We start from the raw sequence: 11451 nt of genomic DNA on the forward strand, positions 1-11451 counted from the left end.
TAGAGCTTATTTAAATATGTAATTTGACACTTTAAAAAACTGGAGTTTTGTATTAAAACATTGCTTCCATTTCAATTATGTACATATTATTCAAATATTTTAATATCAATTTTTATAAAACTTACTATAAACAATAAATATTATAAAAAAAAGAAATATTGAGACTAATTTGATATTTTGATATATATATATATATATATAATAACTGGTGCGACAATCTTGTCTCTACCTTATTTGCTGCTTACTTTCATAGAAAAAAAAAAGAGTAATTAGCCAAAGGTAGTTTGTCATTCTTAATAAATTTGAGTAATTACAATATTTTCTTTAAAAGAAAATAAAAAGTAAATAATCTTTACGTTCTAACCGTTTTATATGAAACATGATTAATATGAATCTTATTAATTTGATGACTATAAGAGTTACCGTTTTGGAGGTAATGGTTATATTTACGAGTTATCATATTGGCGGTAATATTAAACGTATGAGTTATCGTTTCGACGATAATGTGTAAATTACGGGTTATTATTTTGACGGTAACTGTTGAACTTGCGAGTTATCGTTTTGCGATAATGGTTGAACTTACGAATTATCGTTTTTTGCGATAATCGTTAACGAGTTATTGTTTTTGCGAGAATGGTTATCTTACGAGTTATCGCTTTCGGCGATACCGGTTATCTTACGAGTTGTCGCTTTTGGCAATAATAGTTATCTTATGAGTTATCGCTTTTAGCGATAATGGTTATCTTACGAGTTATTAGGATTTTTGGGGATCGAATATTATATATAAATACGTGGGCGGAGCCAGGATGAAAAATTACCTGGGTTGACTCATTTTCCCGGTTTATTCACTTCATTTGCCCCATTTTTTTTAATTTAGTTGGGACTGGAGCCCACCTTAACCTAATCATTTTTTTAATTTAGGTGGGGATGGAGCCCACCCTAGCCCAAGTGTGACTCCGTCCCTGCCCAAGACTACTGTCACAACCCTAGTTGCTGACTCTCGGCCTCGCTAACTTGAGTGTAGGCCAGGACCGAGAGGGGGTGCCCAGAAAAGAGCCAAGTGCGGAGCTCGGGCACCAGACCAGAGATACCAAGGCACGCGTGTGGGGGCCTTGGCATAGGTGCGGAAAAGTGTGCAGGAAGGAGCAGGCGACCGAGAGAAGGTAGCCTGGATGAAGCAGGGACCGAGAGAAGGTAGCCTGGCCGACGCATCCGACCGAGGGGAAAGAGCAGACCGAGGACCGAAGCGTTTCAACATGGGCCAGATCATTGTGCATGGGTCAGGCCTCGACCAGGGATTGGGCCTTGGGCCAGTTTTGGACCGATAATGTCCCGATCCACTAGGCGACCGAAGAAAGGCGCAGCGTTAAGTCAAAGATGGAAGAAGTCTTGGCCGAGACCGAGTATTTCCGGAAGGCCCGGTCAAAGTCCCTATATTTTCGGTAGACTAAGTCTAAGATGAATTATTCAGTGTAGACTTAGGCAAAGTTGGTTGTACACGTTTTCTACTCCTATTTATATCTCTAGAGGAGGCGACCCTAAGGCATGAAATCAAGATATCAATCAAGTTATTCAAGAACTAGAGAGAGACTCTTGAGCCTAGGGATTGTGCCTACCCGTGGGTTCCTTGTATTTTCATTGGTTGTGTGTGAATCAATAATAAGATCCAAGGTTGGCTTCGACCGTAATATTGTGTTGCCTCTTTGCTGTTTTCTATCTTCTTTATATTCTGTTCGTTCTTGGAGAAATATATCTTTGCTGGGAAGTTTATTTACTTAGGAGAAAATCTTAAGTAGGGAGTTGGCTGATCAGGTTCTTGCGAGGAGGACCTGAGCCGGACAAGGGTTAGCCAAAGTTTTGAATTTTGGTGTGTTTTTCCGCATTAGACAGACCCTTCGTTACAAGTGGTATCAGAGCACAGCGACGTATATTTTGGGCGAAAGAAAATAATGAAGAAGACTAGTAGCAGCAGCCGTGCGGTCCAAGAAGATTTCGAAGCAGAAACGGACACGCGGCTGACCGAGCTCGAGGAGCTCATAGACATGCCTGTAGAGGAGAACGAGCCCTCCCTGTTCGCACAGGTGGGCGAGTTGAAGGCGCAATGGCAGACTGCTTAGATGAACATTGGGCGCTTGAGCGACATGTTAGAGCAGAAGCAAATTACTAGGCAGAACGCACTCATCTCACGGATAGAAGAGCTGGAGATCGAGGTGCGATTGCTTAGGCGCGCGGCTGGTTCGGATGCCCCGAACGCAGCACCTCCTTCGACGAAATTCAAGGTACCCGAGCTCTGTTCTTTCGGAGGAGCCAGGAGCGCTAAGGAGATTGAGAATTTCCTTTGGGATATGGAAGTCTATTTCGAGACCTCCAAGATCCCTGAAGATAAGAAGGTGTCGGTAACAAGCATGTATCTCATAGGCGATGCCAAGCTTTGGTGGAGAGCCCGCCTTTCAGATGATGCTAGTGCGATGCGCGACAAGATCGACACCTGGGAAGTAATGAAGCGAGAACTGAAGGAGCAGTTCCTCCCGGGGAATGCTTCTTGGCTAGCCCGCGAGTCCCTCCGCCGTCTACGCCATACTGGTTCCACAAGAGAGTATGTGAAGAGCTTCAGTTCCCTTATGCTGGACATCCGTGATATGTCAGAGCAGGATAAGCTGTTCAACTTTCTAGCCGGACTGCAACCGTGGGCCCAGACCGAGCTAAGAAGATTGGATGTGAAAGACCTACCTTCGGCCATAGCTGGGGCCGACCGGTTGGCCGATTACAAAACCATTGGCTCAGTCAGCGCCGAGCCAAGTAGGCCCTCTGCCAGAGACAAGGGGAAGGGCAAAGTCCAAGGTAGAGACCGGGGACCAGGGGGAAAGACAAGTCATAACCGAGGCAAGAGTACCGGTCATGACCGAACGAAAACAGAGTCGGACCAAGGGAGTAAAGCCGGTCCGGACCGAAGACAAGCTGGATGCTACCTGTGCAACGGTGATCACCTGATGCGGGAATGCCCGCAGCGTGGCAGAGTTAGTGCGATCCAAAGTCAAGAGGAGGAACAAGATGATGTACCTTCTAGGGTGAACCCGCTGCAGATGCTTGGTGCAATGCAGGCCGGTGCCCATGTGCCACATAAAGCCCGTGGTCTGATGTGTGTGAAGATCAAGATCAATGGGAAGGAAGTTATGACTATGGTTGACACCGGTGCAACCCATAACTTTGTTGCTGACAGAGAGATCAGCAAGCTTAGGCTAGAGATTGCTCAACACCGCTCGAAGATGAAGGCGGTGAATTCAGAAGCTCAGCCAGTCAAGGGGCAGACCACGACTGAGTTACAAATTGGGTCATGGAAGGGTCGGGTGGAATTCATGGCCATCCCCCTTGATGACTTCGACGTCATCCTAGGAATCGAATTTCTAGCCGCGGCCCATGTGGCGGTTATGCCACACTTAGGAGGGATTTTCATTGCGGCACCGGAGAATCCATCCTTCATAGCCGGGCGCTATGAGGCCGCAAAGGAGAAGAAGGCAGCCTTGCTCTCTACCATGCAGCTCAAGAAGGGCTTGAGGCGTGGAGAGCGCACTTACGTGGCGACATTAGTGGAGATGAAGCCCGACGTTTACTCGGAGGTGCCGAGTAGAGTTGCAGATTTGATGGGACGGTTCAAAGATATTATGCCGCCCAAGTTACCTAAGGTGTTGCCTCCGAAGAGGAACATCGACCACAGAATCGAGCTGGAGCCCGGGGCAGTGATACCGGCGAAAGCTCCCTATCGGATGGGTCCATCAGAGTTGGTGGAATTGAGGAAGCAGCTGACCGAGCTGTTGGAAGGTGGGCTGATCAGACCTAGTAAAGCGCCATACGGGTCTCCCATTCTATTCCAAAAGAAGCAGGACGGCTCCTTACGGATGTGCGTGGACTACCGCGCCCTCAATAAGGTAACAGTCAAAAATAAATACCTGATCCCTAACGTGCTAGATTTATTTGATAAATTAGCACAGGCGCGGGTCTATTCAAAGATAGACTTGAGATCAGGGTACTGGCAGGTTAGGGTGGCGACCGAAGATGTGGCCAAGACTACGTGTGTGACTCGCTATGGGTCATATGAGTTCCTAGTTATGCCTTTCGGCCTAACCAATGCGCCTGCCACGTTTTGCAACCTGATGAATGATGTCTTGTATGAAAGGTTAGACCGGAGCGTGGTTGTCTACCTTGATGACATCTTGGTCTATAGTGCCTCGGCCGAGGAGCACTATAGCCACTTGGAGTGGGTGTTTGAGAAGCTGCGAGAGCACCACCTCTACATAAACAAGGGCAAATGCGAGTTCTGTTTGGAGCAAATCAATTTTCTGGGGCATATCGTCGGACATGGTGAAATCCGGATGGATCCAGCCAAGGTTGTTGCTATCGAGAACTGGCCACGACCGAGCCGAGCGACCGAGATGCGGTCCTTCCTCGGTCTTGCCAACTATTATCGCAAGTTCATTAAAGATTATTCCAAGATGACCGGGGCCCTTACAGATTTGCTAAAGAAGGACCGAGAGTGGGTCTGGTCCGACAGATGTGAAGACGCATTTACAGCCCTGAAGCACGCGGTCGCGACCGAGCCCGTGTTGCAACTGCCACACTTTGACAGGCCTTTTGAAGTACATACCGACGCATCCGACCGAGCGTTAGGTGGGGTGCTGATGCAGGAGAGGCATCCGGTTGCATTCGAAAGTAGGAAGTTCAAAAATGTTGAGACTCGATATTCAACTCATGAGAAATAGATGGTGGCAGTTGTGCATTGCCTTGAGGCATGGCGCCACTATCTTTTGGGCACCAAGTTTGTGGTGGTCACCGACAACGTGGCTAACACTTATTTCAAGACTCAGAAGAAGCTGTCCCCTAAGCAAGCGAGGTGGCAAGAATTTCTCAGCGAGTTTGATTTCGAATGGCTGCACCGGCCCGGGAAGAGTAATGAAGTGGCCGATGCACTCAGCCGCCAGACGACCGAGGAATATGTGGCAGCCTTGACACTGGTGGAGGCAGGGTTCATGGATGAGATCCGCGAAGCTGCCAAGAATGATGCTGCTTACCAAGCTACGGTGAAGCAGGTGCTTGCGGGAGAAAGCACGAAATATTGGCTTGAAGATGGTCATCTTTTTGCCAAAGGAGGACGCGCGGTCGTGCCGACCGGGCCCTTGCGTCAGAAACTACTCAGAGAGACCCATGATCCACAATGGGCCGGTCATCCTGGAGTAGGCAGAATGATGGCGCTTCTTTCACGGTCCTACATCTGGAGCAAGATGTTGGAGGACGTGGAATTTTATGTCAAGACGTGTCTGGTGTGTCAACTAGACAAAACCGAGAAGAGGAGACAAGCGGGCTTGCTGCAGCCCTTGCCCATACCTGATAGACCGTGGCAGTCTATTTCCTTAGATTTTATTCTCGGTTTTCCCAAGGTGGAGGGGAAGACTTCGGTCCTAGTTGTGGTGGACAGGTTTTCGAAGTATGCGGTCTTCATACCGGTGCCCAAGGTGTGTTCAGCCGAGACCGCAACTGACTTATTGTTCCGGAATGTTGTGAAAAATTTCGGAGTGCTGGCGGACATTGTGAGCGACCGGGACGCTCGGTTCACTGGTAGGTTCTGGACTTCTCTTTTCAATATGATGGGGTCAGAACTCAAATTCTCTACGGCCAATCACCCGCAGACCGATGGCCAGACGGAGAGGATCAACCAAGTGCTCGAGGAGTACTTGCGGCATTATGTGACAAGCAGCCAAGAGAATTGGCTCGGCTTGCTAGACGTTGCACAGTTCAGTTACAACTTGCATCGGTCTTCATCAACGGGCCAGAGTCCGTTTGAGATAGTATTGGGGGTCCAGCCCAATACCCCGCACACAGTAGCTTCAAGGAACGGTGGGGGTGATTGTCCTGCTTCATACCGCTTCGCCAAGCTTAAGCAAGAGATGTTAGACTTGGCTCGGGAGAGCATGGAGAAGGCTCAGAAGCGGATGAAGAAGTATGCTGATGCGGGTAGAAGAGAAGTGGAATTCCAGGTCGGAGAACAGGTCTTGTTGAAGCTGACTCCACATATTTGGAAGCGGATTAGTGCTAAGAGTCGGCAGCGAGCACTAATACCTAAGTATGACGGGCCTTTTGAGGTGTTGAAAAGGGTCGGTCGGGTGGCCTATCGGTTGTCTCTTCCAGACCGGTTGAAGATCCACCCAACTTTCCACGTGAGCTATCTGAAGAAGTTTCACGAGGATATGGCTGATGGTACCAGGGTGCAGGCTAGGCGAGCTCCACCCGTGGTGTAGTTTGAGACCGAAAAGAAAGTGGCCCAGATTCTGGATCACAGGACAGCCGGTCACAGTGTCAAGAATAGGCGCACGGACTTTTTAGTCCAATGGCACGGAGAGAGCCGAGAAGATGCTACATGGGTACGTAATACTAACCTATGGCAGTTTGCGGATAAGGTGCAAGCGTACTTGACGAGTAAGGGTCTGGTGGAGAACCCCTCAACGCGGACGTTGAGTCCGGTGGGTGGGGGTGGTTTGTCACAACCCTAGTTGCTGACTCTCGGCCTGGTTAACTTGAGTGTAGGCCAAGACCGAGAGGGGTGCCCAGAAAAGAGCCAAGTGCGGAGCTCGGGCACCAGACTAGAGATACCAAGGCACGCGTGTGGGGGCCTTGGCATAGGTGCGGAAAAGTGTGCAGGAAGGAGCAGGCGACCGAGAGAAGGTAGCCTGGATGAAGTAGGGACCGAGAGAAGGTAGCCTGGCCGACGCATCCGACCGAGGGGAAAGAGCAGACCGAGGACCGAAGCGTTTCAGCATGGGCCAGATCATTGTGCATGGGTCGGGCCTCGACCAGGGATTGGGCCTTGGGCCAGTTTTGGACAGATAATGTCCCGATCCACTGGGCGACCGAAGAAAGGCGCAACGTTAAGTCAAAGATGGAAGAAGTCTTGGCCGAGACCGAGTATTTCGGGAAGGCCCGGTCAAAGTCCCTATATTTTCGGTAGACTAAGTCTAAGATGAATTATTCAGCGTAGACTTATGCAAAGTTGGTTGTACACGTTTTCTACTCCTATTTATATCTCTAGAGGAGGCGACCCTAAGGCATGCAATCAAGATATCAATCAAGTTATTCAAGAACTAGAGAGAGACTCTTGAGCCTAGGGATTGTGCCTACCCGTGGGTTCCTTGTATTTTCATTGGTTGTGTGTGAATCAATAATAAGATCCAAGGTTGGATTCGTCCGTAATATTGTGTTGCCTCTTTGCTGTTTTCTATCTTCTTTATATTCTGTTCGTTCTTGGAGAAATATATCTTTGCTGGGAAGTTTATTTACTTAGGAGAAAATCTTAAGTAGGGAGTTGGCTGATCAGGTTCTTGCGAGGAGGACCTGAGCCGGACAAGGGTTAGCCAAAGTTGTGAATTTTGGTGTGTTTTTCCGCATTAGATAGACCCTTCGTTACAACTACCATGATGTAATTTATGTTTTAATTTACTCAATAATATTCTCTTTTCTGAGTAGACGTAAAACCACGTTAAATTTGTGTCTTTATTTATTGTGATCGTCATTTTTCATAATTCGTTCTTATAACTATAGACATATTTTTATCGTGCATCTACTTTAATATAATATAATTTGACACTTAGATTTACCTTTGTACGTCGGGCATGACAACGAGATGGAGAATGGTGCTGCCTTTTGCATCTTTCTATTTCCCAACTCCCTATCCTTGATATTCTAGATTAGCATGTTGAGAGTATTGAGACAATTTTGCTTGATGCAAAGGTGGAGAATTGTGTGGCCATGGTCGGTCTTGACTCGAGCCACGTGATGGCTATGGAGAAGCAACTCTTTCAATACATCGGTATGTCCCTTAACCGTAGCCACATGAATGGCGACCATAGCCTATTATCAAGCACTTCGGCCAACTCGGGATCATGTATTAGTATATCCTTCACATCCTCGACATAGCCACGATTAGTAACCATGTGGAGAATACTACAAACACCCCAACATGCATTTTTAAAGAAAACTCACGTCAATTTTCCATCTTCGTCTCAATAAGTCAATCATATTTGTGGCTACATGTACAGCATCCCATAGATCCCGATCATCTTTCTGATCAGTTTTTTTTTTAGCCTCCATACTCTGATCAGAACTGGAGAATCCAATGGAGAGGTGGTTGACATTGATTTTTCGGGTCATGCCACATATATAAGAAGAAGAATCCAATGGAGAGGGTAAAGACTTGAACTTGACATTAAAGACCTGAGTTAATGTTCTATATAATTAACTACGGGTCTTCATTTGAAATCAATTTTAAAAAATCAACCATTTATATTACAAAACTAGCCGCTATTATTAATTTAAAAAATAAGTATAAAAAAAATATTGATAAATAATAAATTATTATTCTGTGACTAGTCATCTATAAGATATAACACTAAGTAGTCATTTCTATGAAACAAATCGGTCTGTATTGGGTTTAAAAAACAAAACTATTTCATCTAATTACTTGTAATCTGCTCCTAAATTTCGATTCAAATTATCTTTCAGTTCGGTTGACCTGTATTTAATCGGAATAGAATAAGATGATATTTGTATCTCCCGAACACTAATAAATATTTAATAATATAATATCATCAATTTATATTTTTATTTTATTATTTAGTAAAAAAACAGATTTATTTATTGATAATAATATGAATTTTTAATAATATTATGAAAAAGTATTATTTTATAATAGAAAAATATAATGTTTTTGAGAGAATTATGTTAGCGGTGTTCCGCAGTGATTTTTCGAAACTGTACGAAATAAAAATGGTAATAAAAATATTCAAAAATAAAACTAAACATATATAATAAGTTGTATAATTGTCCTTACTAATTACAACTCCTTAAGAGAAGTTAGCTCCAATGTGTATATATCCATCATAATAGTTGAACCTTATTTTGACAAATTTAAGGTTTATTGATTATTTTTTAATGAATTATGAAGGTAAATCTGACAAAAGTCATTACTAAAAATATTGAAAAAAATTATATTCAATTTCTGTTAAGAATTATTTAAGTAGAAACGTACCATAGACAATATGTCTTTTTATTTTTCTCGTTTACCATGGTTCTATATCTATATATATATATATATATATATATATATATATATATATATATATATATATATATATATATATATATATATATATATATATATATATATATATATATATATATATATATATATATATATATATATATATATATATATATATATATGTATATATAATTTTTTTCTATTTTTTTATATATAAAACTATAGTTTATTTTAAGAAAAAAACTTTATATTACACAATAATCCATTAACTTTTTGCTTTCTTGATATCCACTTTTTTGAGAAGATCAGCTTGAAGACGTATAAAGATTTTTAACACTTCATGCACATATTTACTAATAGTCCATCCAGAACATTTCTTATCTTAATGTGATGAGCTAAAATATAGAGAAATATAGCTACTTTTTCTTCTAGAGACACACTTTTAGTGTGAGATAATCCTGACATTTCCATAAGGTTGCATAAACGAAGGAAAACCCTTCTATCCATTCTTAACAAGTCAATACATGTAGTATCATTGTGTTTTGTTATCCTATTTATTGTGGTTGTTCTAAGTTGTGCATGATTGATAGATGTAGGATTACAATGAAATGTAGATTGATATCTCTCATAGGCAAATATCATAACCATGTTTAGCAAACAACAAAATTCTTGTTCATTTTGTATAGTTTCAAAAACTACACACATTGTATTATTATTGTCATAATCATCTGCTTCATCATTATCATATTCAGCATCATTAGCATCCATCTATTAGTCAAAATTAAAAAGTAATATTATTAAAATAATGTGATATTAAAGTTATCTATAAAGATTAGCATGTATCCCGTGCATTTGCACGAGTAATAATATAAAAAACCGTGAAAAAGTATTACGGTAAAATTTTTATGGGCGGGTCAACCCACAATCCGTCCCAAGTATCCATTTACTCTCACATATATCCAAATTAACCACAGCTCTCGATTCGGCAATCATGACACTTTAAAAATTAAGCATCATTATATATATATAGATTAGTTAGTTAAAATTTTGAACTTATAGTTAAAATGTCACGCGTTTATCAAATTTTGGGTTGAATTTAAAATTTAAAGTGTTATTAGCCTAGTTGGTTAAAAGGTTGTACTTATTTTGTTAGGTTGCAAGTTCGAACCATACCTATAATATTTTTATTTTTAACCGTTTTAAGTTTATTTTTAGTTAGTTAAAAAGTTGAACTTATATTGTTAAAATGTCACGCGTTTATCAAATGTTGGGTTGAATTTAAAATAAAAAGTGTTATTAGCCTAGTTGGTTAAAATGTTGTACTTCTTTTGTTAGATTTCAAGTTTGAACCATACCTATAACATTTTTAATTTTATTTTTAACCGTTTTAAGTTTATGGGCGGGTCAACCCACAATCCGACCCAGTATAAATTTACTCTCACATATATCCAAATTAATCACAGCTCTCGACCCGGCAATCCGGACACTTTAAAAATTAAGCATCGTTATATATATATAGATTAGTTAGTTAAAAAGTTGAACTTATATTGTTAAAATGTCACGCGTTTATCAAATTTTGGGTTGAATTTAAAATAAAAAGTGTTATTAGCCTAGTTGGTTAAAAAGTTGTACTTCTTTTGTTAGGTTTCAAATTCGAACCATACCTATAATATTTTTAATTTTATTTTTAACCGTTTTAAGTTTATGGGCGGGTCAACCCACAATCCGACCCAAGTATAAATTTACTCTCACATATATCCAAATTAATCACAGCTCTCGACCGGGCAATCCGGACACTTTAAAAATTAAGCATCATTATATATATATATAGATTAGTTAGTTAAAAAGTTGAACTTATATTGTTAAAATGTCACGCGTTTATCAAATTTTGGGTTGAATTTAAAATATAAAGTGTTATTAGTCTAGTTGGTTAAAAGGTTGTAGTTGTTTTTGTTAGGTTGCAAGTTCAAACCATACCTATAACATTTTTAATTTTATTTTTAACTGTTTTAAGTTTATGGGCGGGTCAACCCATATTCCGACCCAAGTATCCATTACTCTCACATATATCCAAATTAACCACAAGACCTGGCAATCCGGACACTTTAAAAATTAAGCATCATTATATATATATATATTAGCATCTATTACACCTAATTGAAGACTGCAATACTAAAGTTATCCTTATAAAGATCACATCTGAAAACTGTAATACTAAAGTTACCCTTATAAAGATTAACGTCTATTACACATAAATGAAGATTGTAATACTAAAGTTACCTTTATACAAAATCAACATCTATTACACATAGTTGGAGACTGTAATACAAAATTTATCTATTACACATAGTTAGATAGATACCGTA

This window comes from Impatiens glandulifera, chromosome 6 (assembly GCF_907164915.1).
Source record: "Impatiens glandulifera chromosome 6, dImpGla2.1, whole genome shotgun sequence".
Lineage (NCBI taxonomy): Eukaryota > Viridiplantae > Streptophyta > Magnoliopsida > Ericales > Balsaminaceae > Impatiens > Impatiens glandulifera.